The sequence below is a fragment of the Canis aureus genome, chromosome 10, assembly GCF_053574225.1.
Source record: "Canis aureus isolate CA01 chromosome 10, VMU_Caureus_v.1.0, whole genome shotgun sequence".
In the NCBI taxonomy this organism is placed as follows: Eukaryota; Metazoa; Chordata; class Mammalia; order Carnivora; family Canidae; genus Canis; species Canis aureus.
Window position 1 is genome coordinate 46,029,718 of NC_135620.1, and position 13,602 is coordinate 46,043,319.

The following is a 13,602-nucleotide window of genomic DNA, read 5'->3' on the forward strand; positions in this document are numbered from 1 at the left end:
TACAAAGAAACATCCTAATATAGTTTTTCTCTTGTCCATACTTTCCGTTAACAGCTGTTTTACATACAAATCAAAGTCACTGTTTATCTAAGAGGAGACAGAGGAATTTCCACAACAGCATTGCCATTGACATTCTGCAACTCAGTATGATTCCAGTGGATAAATAACTTTCAAAACCTCACATTTCTGACAATCCGTTTGGCTGAAATCAGCTTTTGTTCTACCCTGTTTTTCTTGCTAAATTGGGATTTCTATAATTATGAACTGAACTACTCCCCTGGCAATTATCTCACCTCTATAATTAAACAGAGGATTTGGCTCAGTAAAATGCCAGATCTTAATCTGACCCAAAAAAATATCATCAACTTTCAAATCATCATCAGGAGAGGTTGAACTCATCCTGATGAGTTTCTCTTAGAATGTGCCTCTCAATCACTTTGTTTCCAAAGCGGAACCTTAAAAGAAACAAGAATAATAATGAAGCCACCCTGGATTTGTGATCCAGAATTAAGCCAGAAAAGACTGGCCTCTCTCGGAAGGATAGTGATACCAAATAAAGTATCAGATTAACGGGAGACCTTAGTTAACTCAATGGCACAAATGAAGAGACATACAAGGTATTTAAAGACAGATTTAATTTACTAGAGGATAATATCCTTGATGACTTTTAGTACCCGACAAAAAGCAAAACTGAAGAAATGTCAATCAAAGTTGTATGTAATTTTCTCATAATTTATACCAATCCCTTTTCATAATGAGCTGGAAGCAGCTTCTAGTCAATCTCCATCTACTACCATGAGAAAATTAAATTGTCCAATAGATTGTGGGAACCAAGATTGTCCTCATTGCTCTCAATTTAGTTGTGTAAACCTAACTTGATGCCAAGAAAACAGGAAGTGTTCAGTGAATACTGTTGGATGAATAAATATTCAATCAGCCCTTTTGAAAGTCCTCTACAGGCTTCTATATCAACCTCTTCTCCATCTGACTCAGACAAAGCATTAAGGAAAGAGAATTGTTTCATCAAATGCAAAGTTCTCATCATTCTCACCATCACTTTTGGTTATAGAACAGGTTGTTAAAAATATTTTTTTCCAAAAAAGAAAGCAGTTCTTAAAATGGATAAAGTCATTTCATTTTGTCCTAAGTAGCTCAGTGGCATTCTTTAAGAGATTTATTAGAGCACTGCAAATAATTTAGACTAAAGTGATACATTTTGAGCCCTCAATAACCTTCTTAAATCTAAGAGAGCAGGAAAAATGAATTTATAAAAACTTTTGAAAAATAATTTTCTAGTCCTCAGAATATCTACAATTAAGTGCTTACAATATATTCAAAGAGGTAAATGTATAGTGGTTATAAGTGTGGGTTCTAGAATCAGACTTACACAAGCTGAAATCTCTATTTACTAGAAAATGTATCCTTTTGAAGCATCAGTTTTCCACTTGTAAACTGGAATGATAATAAAAGTATTTGACATATACATGTATTTAAGAACGAAATATAACCATGAATTACTGTTAAATTAAAACAGCACATCATAGAATGTGTAATATCCTTTTGCAAAATGCTATTTATACATTACTGAAAAAGGCCCTTGCTATAGCCACTATGAAAAACAGTATGGAAAATTCTCCCTCCCAAATTAAATATAGAAGTGCTATATGATCCAATAATTCCACTTCTAGTAATATGTCCAAAGATAACAAAAACACTAACTCAAAAAGATATTTGTACCCCTATATTCATAGCAGCATTATTTAGAATAGCCCAGACCTGTAAACAATATACTGTCCATGGATGAATGCAGGAATGGATAAAAAATTTGTAATATTTATATATACACACACACAATGGGATACTGTTCAGCCACAAAAATGAGAAAATCCTACCATTTGCAACAACATGGATAGACCTTGATGGCACTATGCTAAGTGAAATAAGTCAGACAGAGAAAGACAAATACTATATGATCTCACTTATATATGGAATCTGAAAGGAAAAAAAAAAAAGAACGAAAGAAAAACAACAAAAAACCCCCACTAAACTCATAGTAAAAGAAATCAAACTTATGGTTACCAAAGGCAAGGGGTGGGGAGAGGTGGAATTGGAATAAGATAGTCATGGGTATAAACTCCCAGTTATAAGATAATAAGTTCTGAAGATGTAATGTACACTACGATGACTACAGCTAAAACTGCTATATATGTAAGATAGCTATTAAAAGAGTAAATTCAGTGAGTTCTCATCACAAGAATTTTTCCCCCTTTCTTTTTCCTTTTTTATTGTATCTATAGAAGTGGTAGTTAGCTGAACCTATTGTGATGATCATTTCACAAATCAAACCATCATACTGTATATCTTAAACTTACCCGGTGAATCATGTCGATTATTTCTCAATAAAACTGGGAAAAAATGAAAGTGAAATACAGACATTTTCATATAAAAGACAACTGGAAGCAGTGGATTAGTACTACAAGAAATTATAAAGAAGTGGAAGTTCTTCAAGATGAAGCAAACAGACATCAGATGGAAAACTTCGAACTTTGAAAAAAACCTGAACACAGGAAATGGTATAAACCTGGGTGGGTATGCAAAAAAGTCTATATTTTTCTTTCCTTTTGCCATCTTACTATTTCTTTATAAACTACATACCTATTTGAAAACATTTAAAAAAGCTACTATGACATACTTAACACTTAAGTGTGATTGTTAACCATTCAAATACATTGCAGACAATATTCTTTTAGAACAGTACAGTATAGATTTTTATATTGAAAGATTTTTATTTTTCTTTTTATGTTTTTAAAGATTTTATTTAAGAGAGTGAGAGAACATGAGAGAGAGAGAGACAGCAAGCATGAGTAGGGGGCAGAAGGAGAGGGAGAAGCAGGTTCCCCACTGAGCAGGAAGCTCAACATGGGACTCATCCCAAGACCCTTGGATCACAACCTGAGCTAAGGAAGATGCTTAAATGACCGAGCCACCCAGGTGCTCCTGGAAGACTCTTAACTTTTCATGTGTAGTCCACATGTCTAGGAAATGTACCATTGTAATTCTTAATAATTAGAATATCACTCATAAAGTGCCAGCTTATTTTATGAAGTACAGCTGTTGTTATGGAATTTTATCAGTTTAGAATCTCATTTCAGAAAAGCTGATACTACACTGCATTTCTTTTTTTTTAATAATAAATTTATTTTTTATTGGTGTTCAGTTTGCCAACATACAGAATAACACCCATTGCTCATCCTGTCAAGTGCCCCCCTCAGTGCCCATCACCCATTCCCCTCATCCCCCGCCCTCCTCCCCTTCCACCACCCCTAGTTCGTTTCCCAGAGTTAGGAGTCTTTATGTTCTGTCTCCCTTTCTGATATTTCCCACACATTTCTTCTCCCTTCCCTTATATTCCCTTTCACTATTATTTATATTCCCCAAATGAATGAGAACATATAATGTTTGTCTTCTCCGACTGACTTACTTCACTCAGCATAATACCCTCCAGTTCCATCCACGTTGAAGCAAATGGTGGGTATTTGTCGTTTCTAATGGCTGAGGAATATTCCATTGTATACATAGACCACATCTTCTTTATCCATTCATCTTTCGTTGGACACCGAGGCTCCTTCCACAGTTTGGCTATCGTGGCCATTGCTGCTATAAATATCAGGGTGCAGGTGTCCCGGCGTTTCATTGCATCTGTATCTTTGGGGTAAATCCCCAGCAATGTAATTGCTGGGTCGTAGGGCAGGTCTATTTTTAACTCTTTGAGGAACCTCCACACAGTTTTCCAGAGTGGCTGCACCAATTCACATTGCCACCAACAGTGCAAGACGGTCCCCTTTCTCCACATCCTCTCCAACATTTGTGGCTTCCTGCCTTGTTAATTTTCCCCATTCTCACTGGTGTGAGGTGGTATCTCATTGTGGTTTTGATTTGTATTTCCCTGATGGCAAGTGATGCAGAACATTTTCTCATGTGCGTGTTGGCCATTCTATGTCTTCCTCTGTGAGATTTCTGTTCATGTCTTTTGCCCATTTCATGATTGGATTGTTTGTTTCTTTGCTGTTGAGTTTAATAAGTTCTTTATAGATCTTGGAAACTAGCCCTTTATCTGATACGTCATTTGCAAATATCTTCTCCCATTCTGTAGGTTGTCTTTTAGTTTTGTTGACTGTATCCTTTGCTGTGCAAAAGCTTCTTATCTTGATGAAGTCCCAATAGTTCATTTTTGCTTTTGTTTCTTTTGCCTTCGTGGATGTATCTTGCAAGAAGTTACTGTGGCCGAGTTCAAAAAGGGTGTTGCCTGTGTTCTTCTCTAGGATTTTGATGGAATCTTGTCTCACATTTAGATCTTTCATCCATTTTGAGTTTATCTTTGTGTATGGTGAAAGAGAGTGGTCTAGTTTCATTCTTCTGCATGTGGATGTCCAATTTTCCCAGCACCATTTATTGAAGAGACTGTCTTTCTTCCAATGGATAGTCTTTCCTCCTTTATCGAATATTAGTTGACCATAAAGTTCAGGGTCCACTTCTGGATTCTCTATTCTGTTCCATTGATCTATGTGTCTGTTTTTGTGCCAGTACCACACTGTCTTGATGACCACAGCTTTGTAGTACAACCTGAAATCTGGCATTGTGATGCCCCCAGATATGGTTTTCTTTTGTAAAATTCCCCTGGCTATTCGGGGTCTTTTCTGATTCCACACAAATCTTAAAATAATTTGTTCTAACTCTCTGAAGAAAGTCCATGGTATTTTGATAGGGATTGCATTAAACGTGTATATTGCCCTGGGTAACATTGACATTTTCACAATATTAATTCTGCCAATCCATGAGCATGGAATATTTTTCCATCTCTTTGTGTCTTCCTCAATTTCTTTCAGAAGTGTTGTATAGTTTTGAGGGTATAGATCCTTTACATCTTTGGTTAGGTTTATTCCTAGGTATCTTATGCTTTTGGGGGCAATTGTAAATGGGATTGACTCCTTAATTTCTCTTTCTTCAGTCTCATTGTTAGTGTATAGAAATGCCACTGATTTCTGGGCATTGATTTTGTATCCTGCCACGCTACCGGACTGCTGTATGAGTTCTAGCAATCTTGGGGTGGAGGCTTTTGGGTTTTCTATGTAGAGTATCATGTCATCGGCAAAGAGGGAGAGTTTGACTTCTTCTTTGCCAATTTGAATGCCTTTAATGTCTTTTTGTTGTCTGATTGCTAAGGCTAGGACTTCCAGTACTATGTTGAATAGCAGTGGTGAGAGTGGGCATCCCTGTCTTGTTCCTGATCTTAGGGGAAAGGCTCCCAGTGCTTCCCCATTGAGAATGATATTTGCTGTGGGCTTTTCATAGATGGCTTTTAAGATGTCGAGGAAAGTTCCCTCTATCCCTACACTCTGAAGAGTTTTGATCAGGAATGGATGCTGTATTTTGTCAAATGCTTTCTCTGCATCTAATGAGAGGATCATATGGTTCTTGGTTTTTCTCTTGCTGATATGATGAATCACATTGATTGTTTTACGAGTGTTAAACCAGCCTTGTGTCCCAGGGATAAATCCTACTTGGTCATGGTGAATAATTTTCTTAATGTACTGTTGGATCCTATTGGCCAGTATCTTGTTGAGAATTTTTGCATCCATGCTCATCAGGGATATTGGTCTGTAATTCTCCTTTTTGGTGGGGTCTTTGTCTGGTTTTGGAATTAAGGTGATGCTGGCCTCATAGAACGAATTTGGAAGTACTCCATCTCTTTCTATCTTTCCAAACAGCTTTAGGAGAATAGGTATGGTTTCTTCTTTAAACGTTTGATAAAATTCCCCTGGGAAGCCATCTGGCCCTGGACTCTTGTGTCTTAGGAGGTTTTTGATGACTGCTTCAATTTCCTCCCTGGTTATTGGCCTGTAAAGGTTTTCTATTTCTTCCTGTTCCAGTTTTGGTAGTTTGTGGCTTTCCAGGAATGCGTTCATTTCTTCTAGATTGCCTAATTTATTGGCGTATAGCTGTTCATAATATGTTTTTAAAATCGTTTGTATTTCCTTGGTGTTGGTAGTGATCTCTCCTTTCTCATTCATGATTTTATTAATTTGAGTCTTCTCTCTCTTCTTTTTAATAAGGCTGGCTAATGGTTTATCTATCTTATTAATTCTTTCAAAGAACCAACTCCTGGTTCTGTTGATCTGTTCCACAGTTCTTCTGGTCTCGATTTCGTTGAGTTCTGCTCGAATCTTTATTAATTCCCTTCTTCTCTTGGGTGTAGGATCTATTTGCTGTTTTTTCTCTAGCTCCTTTATGTGTAAGGTTAGCTTTTGTATTTGAGTTCTTTCCAGTTTTTGAATGGATGCTTGTATTGCGATGTATTTCCCCCTTAGGACTGCTTTTGCTGCATCCCAAAGATTTTGGATGGTTGTATCTTCATTCTCATTAGTTTCCATGAATCTTTTTAATTCTTCCTTAATTTGCTGGTTGACCCTTTCATCTTTTAGCAGGATGGTCCTTCACCTCCACATGTTTGAGGTCCTTCCAAACTTCTTGTTGTGATTTAGTTCTAATTTCAAGGCATTATGGTCTGAGAATATGCAGGGGACGATCCCAATCTTTTGGTATCGGTTCAGACCCGATTTGTGACCCAATATGTGGTCTATTCTGGAGAAAGTTCCATGTGCACTTGAGAAGAATGTGTATTCAGTTGAGTTTGGATGTAAAGTTCTGTAGATATCTGTGAAATCCATCTGGTCCAGTGTATCATTTAAAGCTCTTGTTTCTTTGGAGATGTTGTGCTTAGAAGACCTATCGAGTATAGAAAGAGCTAGATTGAAGTCACCAAGTATAAGTGTATTATTATCTAAGTATTTCTTCACTTTGGTTAATAATTGATTTATATATTTGGCAGCTCCCACATTCGGGGCATATATATTGAGGATTGTTAAGTCCTCTTGTTGGATAGATCCTTTAAGTATGATATAGTGTCCCTCTTCATCTCTCACTACTGTCTTTGGGGTAAATTTTAGTTTATCTGATATAAGGATGGCTACCCCTGCTTTCTTTTGAGGACCATTCGAATGGTAAATGGTTCTCCAACCTTTTATTTTCAGGCTGTAGGTGTCCTTCTGTCTAAAATGAGTCTCTTATAGACAGCAAATAGATGGGTCCTGCTTTTTTATCCAGTTGGAAACCCTGCGCCTTTTGATGGGGTCATTAAGCCCGTTCACGTTCAGAGTTACTATTGAGAGATATGAATTTAGTGTCATCATGATAACTATTCAGTCCTTGTTTTTGTGGACTGTTCCACTGAACTTCTTCTTAAAGGGGAATTTTAAGAGTCCCCCTTAAAATTTCTTGCAGAGCTGGTTTGGAGGTCACATATTCTTTCAGTTGCTGCCTGTCTTGGAAGCTCTTTATCTCTCCTTCCATTTTGAATGAGAGCCTTGCTGGATAAAGTATTCTTGGTTGCATGTTCTTCTCTTTTAGGACCCTGAATGTATCCTGCCAGCCCTTTCTGGCCTGCCAGGTCTCTGTGGAGAGGTCTGCTGTTACCCTAATACTCCTCCCCATAAAAGTCAGGGATTTCTTGTCTCTTGCTGCTTTAAGGATCTTCTCCTTATCTTTGGAATTTGCAAGCTTCACTATTAAATGTCGAGGTGTTGAACGGTTTTTATTGATTTTAGGGGGGGATCTCTCTATTTCCTGGATCTGAATGCCTGTTTCCCTTCCCAGATTAGGAAAGTTTTCAGCTAGAATTTGTTGAAATACATATTCTGGCCCTCTGTCCCTTTCGGCACCCTCGGGAACCCCAATTAAACGTAGGTTTTTCTTCCTCAGGCTGTCGTTTATTTCCCTTAATCTATCTTCATGGTCTTTTAATTGTTTGTCTCTTTTTTCCTCAGTTTCCCTCTTTGCCATCAACTTGTCTTCTAGGTCACTCACTCGTTCTTCCACCTCGTTAACCCTCGTCGTTAGGACTTCTAGTTTGGATTGCATCTCATTCAATTGATTTTTAATTTCTGCCTGATTAGCTCTAAATTCTGCAGTCATGAAGTCTCTTGAGTCCTTTATGCTTTTTTCTAGAGCCACCAGTAGCTGTATAATAGTGCTTCTGAATTGGCTTTCTGACATTGAAGTGTAATCCAGATTTTGTAACTCTGTGGGAGAGAGGACTGTTTCTGATTCTTTCTTTTGAGGTGAGGTTTTCCTTCTAGTCATTTTGCTCAGTGCAGAGTGGCCAAAAGCAAGTTGTATTGGGAAAAGGAGAAAAAGAGAGGAGAGAAAGAAGGAAAGAAAAGAGAAAGAGAAAAAAAAGGAAGAAAAAAAACGAAAAAAAAAGAAGAGAAAGAAAAAGAAAGAAAGGAGAAAAAAGGGGGGTGGGGGAAGGAAACAAATCAAAAAGCAAAACAAAACAAAAAAACAAACAAACAAACAAACAAAAAAAAGAACCACGGGGGAGTATCTTCTGATTCTGTGTACTTTAAGTCCCTTGGCTTCTCCTGGAACTTGTCCGTCTAGCTGATCTTCTGGGGGAGGGGCCTGTTGTGCTGATTCTCAGGTGTTAGCAGTTGGGGGAGCTGCTCTGCCTCTGCCTGGTGCAGGGCTCAGTGGGGGTTGTTTACCCCGTGAGGCCGCAGGAGCAACAGCCCCAGTGGCGGGGCCGCTCTGGAGCCCTGGATTCAGCCCCCGCAGGAACTCTGGAGCTCTCGGTCTGCAGGGCCTGGAGGCTCCGGGGCGGGGCCGCTGATCTGCTCAGCTGGGGCAGGAGCGTCCTCGCTGTCCTGGGCCCTCCCGGCCTCTGCCTGTCCCGGGGGAGGCCGGATCCTGGGCTGTGTCCCGGCGCCCTGTGCTCCTGGTCCTGTGCTGTTGGATTCGCGCTCCCGGCCGCGCAGCCCCCTCCGCACGGAGCCTCTTCCTCCGCCCGAGCCCCGCCCCGAGCTGCTCCCGCCCCGCAGCCCCCTCCGCGGAGCCGCCCCCGAGCCCCTCCGAGCTGCTCCTGGAACCGCGCAGCCCCCTCCGCACGGAGCCTCTTCCTCCGCCCGAGCCCTCCGAGCTGCTCCCGCCCTGCAGCCCCCTCCGCGGAGCCGCCCCCCGAGCCCCTCCGAGCTGCTCCGGGTCCCGCCGTGCGCGCTGCAGCCCTTAGGGAGCTCGGCGCATCTCCTGGGCGCGGAGTTGCTGTTACTGTCCCGGGGAGCCCGAGGTCACCCCCGCCTTCCTGGGTCCTGCTCCAACTCCCCGCGAGCCCCTTTCCGCCCGGGAAGGTTGGTGCAGCTCCTGCGTCTCCGGGACGGGGCTCTCCTGTCCTGGGGACACTCGCCCCGGCCTCAGCCTGGCTCCTCGCGGGGCCCCTCCCCCTTGGAGGCCTTTGTGTCTTCATTTTTTCCCCGTCTTCCTACCTGATAGAAGCGTGAACTCTTCTCACCGTAGCATTCCAGGTGTTCTCTCTTTAAATCTCAGGCCGAATTCGTAGATTTTCAGGATGATTTTAAAGGTAATTTGGTGGGGACAGGTGATTTGGGGACCCTACTCTTCTGCCATGTTGCCCCTTCTCCCTACACTGCATTTCTTGTGATAGAAAAGATAATTAGATGATTTATCTATGAAAAAATAAGGATTATACAAATATTTTCAATAACATAGCTCATTGTGGTAACTGAAAATAAAGAGTTTATTAAAGAAAGCTTACTGAAAAACAGAAAGACTTGGAAGTACATACACTGATGTCTTAATTCAAAATATCTGTGAAATTAAAGAGCAGAAATGGAGGGAGAGATCACTTTATATATTTGTGGATTTTTCCTTTTCTTTTTCAAAGTACGCCTTTGTAAAAAAAAAAGAAAGGTAAAAAATAAGATTTGTTTTATAAAATTGTTTTGAGACTTAAATGAAATAATGACAAGCTTTAAATTAGCACAGCAGTCAGGAACAAATGTTAAATATATTTATAAATGACAACTGTCTTTTAGCTCACATTTGTTATTCTACATTCGTATAATCACATGTCGTGAATTAATAAAAACTGTTATATAACCATAACATCCCATGAACCTACTATGAAGCTACTAAAGCATCAATGTCTCCCACACTGGCAGACCTTCAGATTGTATCTACAGGAAACAAAGTGACAGGTTAAAAAAAGGAAAATACAATATGGAGTAAATCAGGGTATATGTGTTTCTCACAGAACTACCATCTCCCCTCACGTTTGTATCCACTTGAACATATTAGGAGAGGTTATGATGGGCCTAATTTCTTTTATACATGTGAAGAACTCAAAATCACAGTAAGTAAAAATTCACAAGGAGAAAATGCTGCATATCAATATAAAACACCTTAATTGTTGAAGTTGAAGAAAGAAAGATTTGAATCTACAAAGGACATTTCATGCAAGGCATCTAATTGCAAAGTAAACACTATTACTTAGCAAATATCATCATCGTTTTTACACCATTGCTTCTGGAGGGCATTTGATGGTACCCATGAGGCCAGAATGAGTCCATTTACTTTCCTGTGCCTATTGAAAGTACAAGGAAATATTCAGGATGTTGGAAATATCTGGTATAGAAGACCATTCTTTACTTGTTGTCTTTTCTTTACTCCTCCCTTGTATTCCCTTTGCTAATAGTAGTATCAAAGAAAATGTGGCTTTGTCATTAAGGAAAGTATCTTTTGGTATATAGATTAAACTCAATTTTGTATCAAAACTATTATCTTGTATAGCTTATCAGAAATGCTGACACTCACCCTTCCTCTCATCTCATTTGGACTGTTGGTGCTGTCATAATTTTCATGCACACACATCAGGATGTGTGGAGCTAATACAAATGTATGTCTTTGGCATAAATAATATTCATTGTTGAATTTTCTTCTATGATCTTTTTATGACCAGCAACCCTTACACTAGGCAGATAACCGCAAATTGTGATTTTCAACGAATCATCTGGTAATAAAGAAGTATGTGCTGCGCAAATTGAGCCCTCTTCCATACGACATGAGCAGCTTCAACATAAATTATCTGTAACAGGTTTATTTGTCATGAACTGCAGCCAAAATACCCTGATGGCTAAGTTACCTCCTGCATCTTAAAACTCCCCATCAAAAAAATTTTTATGGCTTTTGAGTTAGAGCTTTGCCATCAAAAGCTGTTCTTCTCTAGCATCAGTTATGACTTCTCCTGAAATTGAATAGAGAGGATTAGCAATGCCAAGTTGCTCAATTACAGCTTATTTGGCAGCTTGTAACCATATACAAAGAAAATAGGAAGATAAAAATAAACACAAAATATTGAACCTTAGTGTTAGCCTTTTACATAGATTAATTCATTGAATGTTCATGACATCTTTAGGAAATAGGTTTTATTATTTTCCCCATCTCACAGTTTCACAGATAAGGAATCTGGTAGGTTGGTGGAAGTTAATTAAGATGGCTAATATCACCCAGCCAAGAAGTGATGGAATCAGTCAGTAGAAAACCCCAGAATTCTGAGTACCATGCTTTTAAGTAAACTACTTTTCATTCTACATACAAGTATTATGTGTTATTTTGAGCAAAGCATTTTGGGTGCTGTAGGAAAGGCAGAAGACAAGACCTAGATCTTCCCTCAAGTTGTTCAAAATACAATGGAGGAAACAGACATATACTTACATACATGCAGTAAGGGGCAAAACATGACCATTTCAAAAATGAGGGGTAAAGAATGTGAATTGGGAACAGATTGATGAATGCTGACTCTAAGGATCTAGAAAGTTTTTATGAAAAAAGTAGCAAGAACACACTATCTACATACATTCTATTTTTTTTATAAAGTCAGAGAAAGAAAAGGAACTTGACATTTGTGGAATGTCAAGGTATTGTCTGTGGCTGATATAAGATAAATTTATTACTTTCTTATGTCTGTTTAACATGTAAAATACATATCAGGGATTTACCTGAAACCCTCAAACCAGTAAATGCCAAAGCTAGCGCTGGAACACAGGTAGCCTAATTCCAAGGTCCATGTGTTTCCCTATACACCAAAGGTTGTAAACAAACATTTTCAGTCCAAAAAGATAATGGGAAAACCAGGCTGCATGTAAGACAATCATAATGTTGGGTCCTGGGGCATACATGTCTCATAGTATATGCCCCATCCAAAACATTCAAATACTTTGAAATAAACTATATCAGGCACCCCAAAAAAGAAAAGGAAAGGAAAAAAATATATGTAAACCAAATTTACTCCATAGGCATCATACTATGATTTTTCTTTAGGGCTTCTAACCACACTAAATGAAGAAATGAATTAATATGTGTAGCAATTTAAATTAAGAAAAGCATTTTTGGTATTTAAAAAAGCATTATAAAAATTAACTGGCTTTATAAAATGGTAATAAAGATTCTTCTAAAATGTAACATACCTCCAAAAGATTATGCTTATCGGGAAGAAAGGAAGGAAGGAAGGAAGGAAGGAAGGAAGGAAGGAAGGAAGGAGGGAAGGAAGGAAGGAAGGAAGGAAAGAAGGAAGGAAGGGAGGGAGGGAGGGAGGGAGGGAGGGAGGGAGGGAGGGAGGGAGGGAGGAAGGAAGGAAAAAAGGAAGGAAGGAAAAAAGGGAGGGAGGGAGGGAGGGAGAGAAAATAAATAATGAAAAGACTAGGAAAAAGTACCTGAGACTGTAACACTACATTAGCACTTTGATATATGTCATTCATTCATTCACTCATTCATTCCACACATATGCCAAGCACCACACTAAATATTAGGAGATATAATATTAGGAGATATAATCTTAAGTAAAAATAGACATATTCTACCTTTATGTAGTTTGCAGTCCAATGATACAAGAGAGAGGATGGAAACTGATAGAAAGCTATTAGTTGGAATCAATTTTGGAGTCCAGTCACAGAGGTTTCGTGCTAGAGATTGAAGTGAAAAAGGCATTAAGTGACTTCAGTAACTTAGATGAGTGGAAGGACACAACATTCTGACAACCAAGAATCTCTCCTGCACACACACACACACACACACACACACAGCACACACAAACACATCTGAACTCAAATGAGGCTCCTCCGGGAAGAAGAAACAAGTATGCAGTCCCTGAAGAAAGCTTCAATCAGCAGGGTCTGGCCAGTAACCAACAGGGAAGCCCAGCTGCTTGGCCCACAGCAATCTACATCGGGCAGCAATCCACTCTCTGTGAGCAAGCGCTCTAGACCATCTGTGAATTTAGAAAGAGGAGGCAAAAACAGCATCAGCTCAGCCAAAAGCAAGAGCATCCAAAAATGAAAGTGCAACCAAATCTGTGCAAAAGGACATTTCATCAGGGATCCAGCTTTTTAGTTCCAGGCTGACCTACAGGTCAGTTCAGTTTAAATAAACAAACATTTGTTGAGCCACTCCATGTGCCACACACAATAAGAGGGGCTGAAAATAGAGAGATAATAAGGAGGATTTCTTGCCCTCCAGGAGCCCCCAGTCTAGTGGAAGAGACAGATGTATATACATAGAGTATACTAAGAGTACTTGCAAAAAGCACAACATTGTCCAAATGGAGACGTCTAGGAACTTTTCCCAAAGCAGGTTTCTCAAATGGAATTGTGTGTACAGATTACCTGAGAACTGTCAATATGCAGATTGTTATTC

The 13,602-nt window shown here is 39.3% G+C and overlaps 1 long non-coding RNA gene across 10 annotated transcripts in view; it reads right to left on the reverse strand.

Moving 5' to 3' along the window:
* The window catches only part of LOC144322307 (uncharacterized), a 551,832-nt gene that overhangs the window by 321,500 nt on the left and 216,730 nt on the right, over window positions 1-13,602 (reverse strand). For 2 of the 10 annotated variants that reach the window (XR_013387919.1, XR_013387911.1), the window contains one exon: window positions 12,750-12,872. The exons of 7 other annotated variants lie outside the window; for them this stretch is intronic. This is a non-coding gene — a long non-coding RNA (uncharacterized LOC144322307). One more of the 10 variants, XR_013387913.1, reaches the window with a different exon arrangement.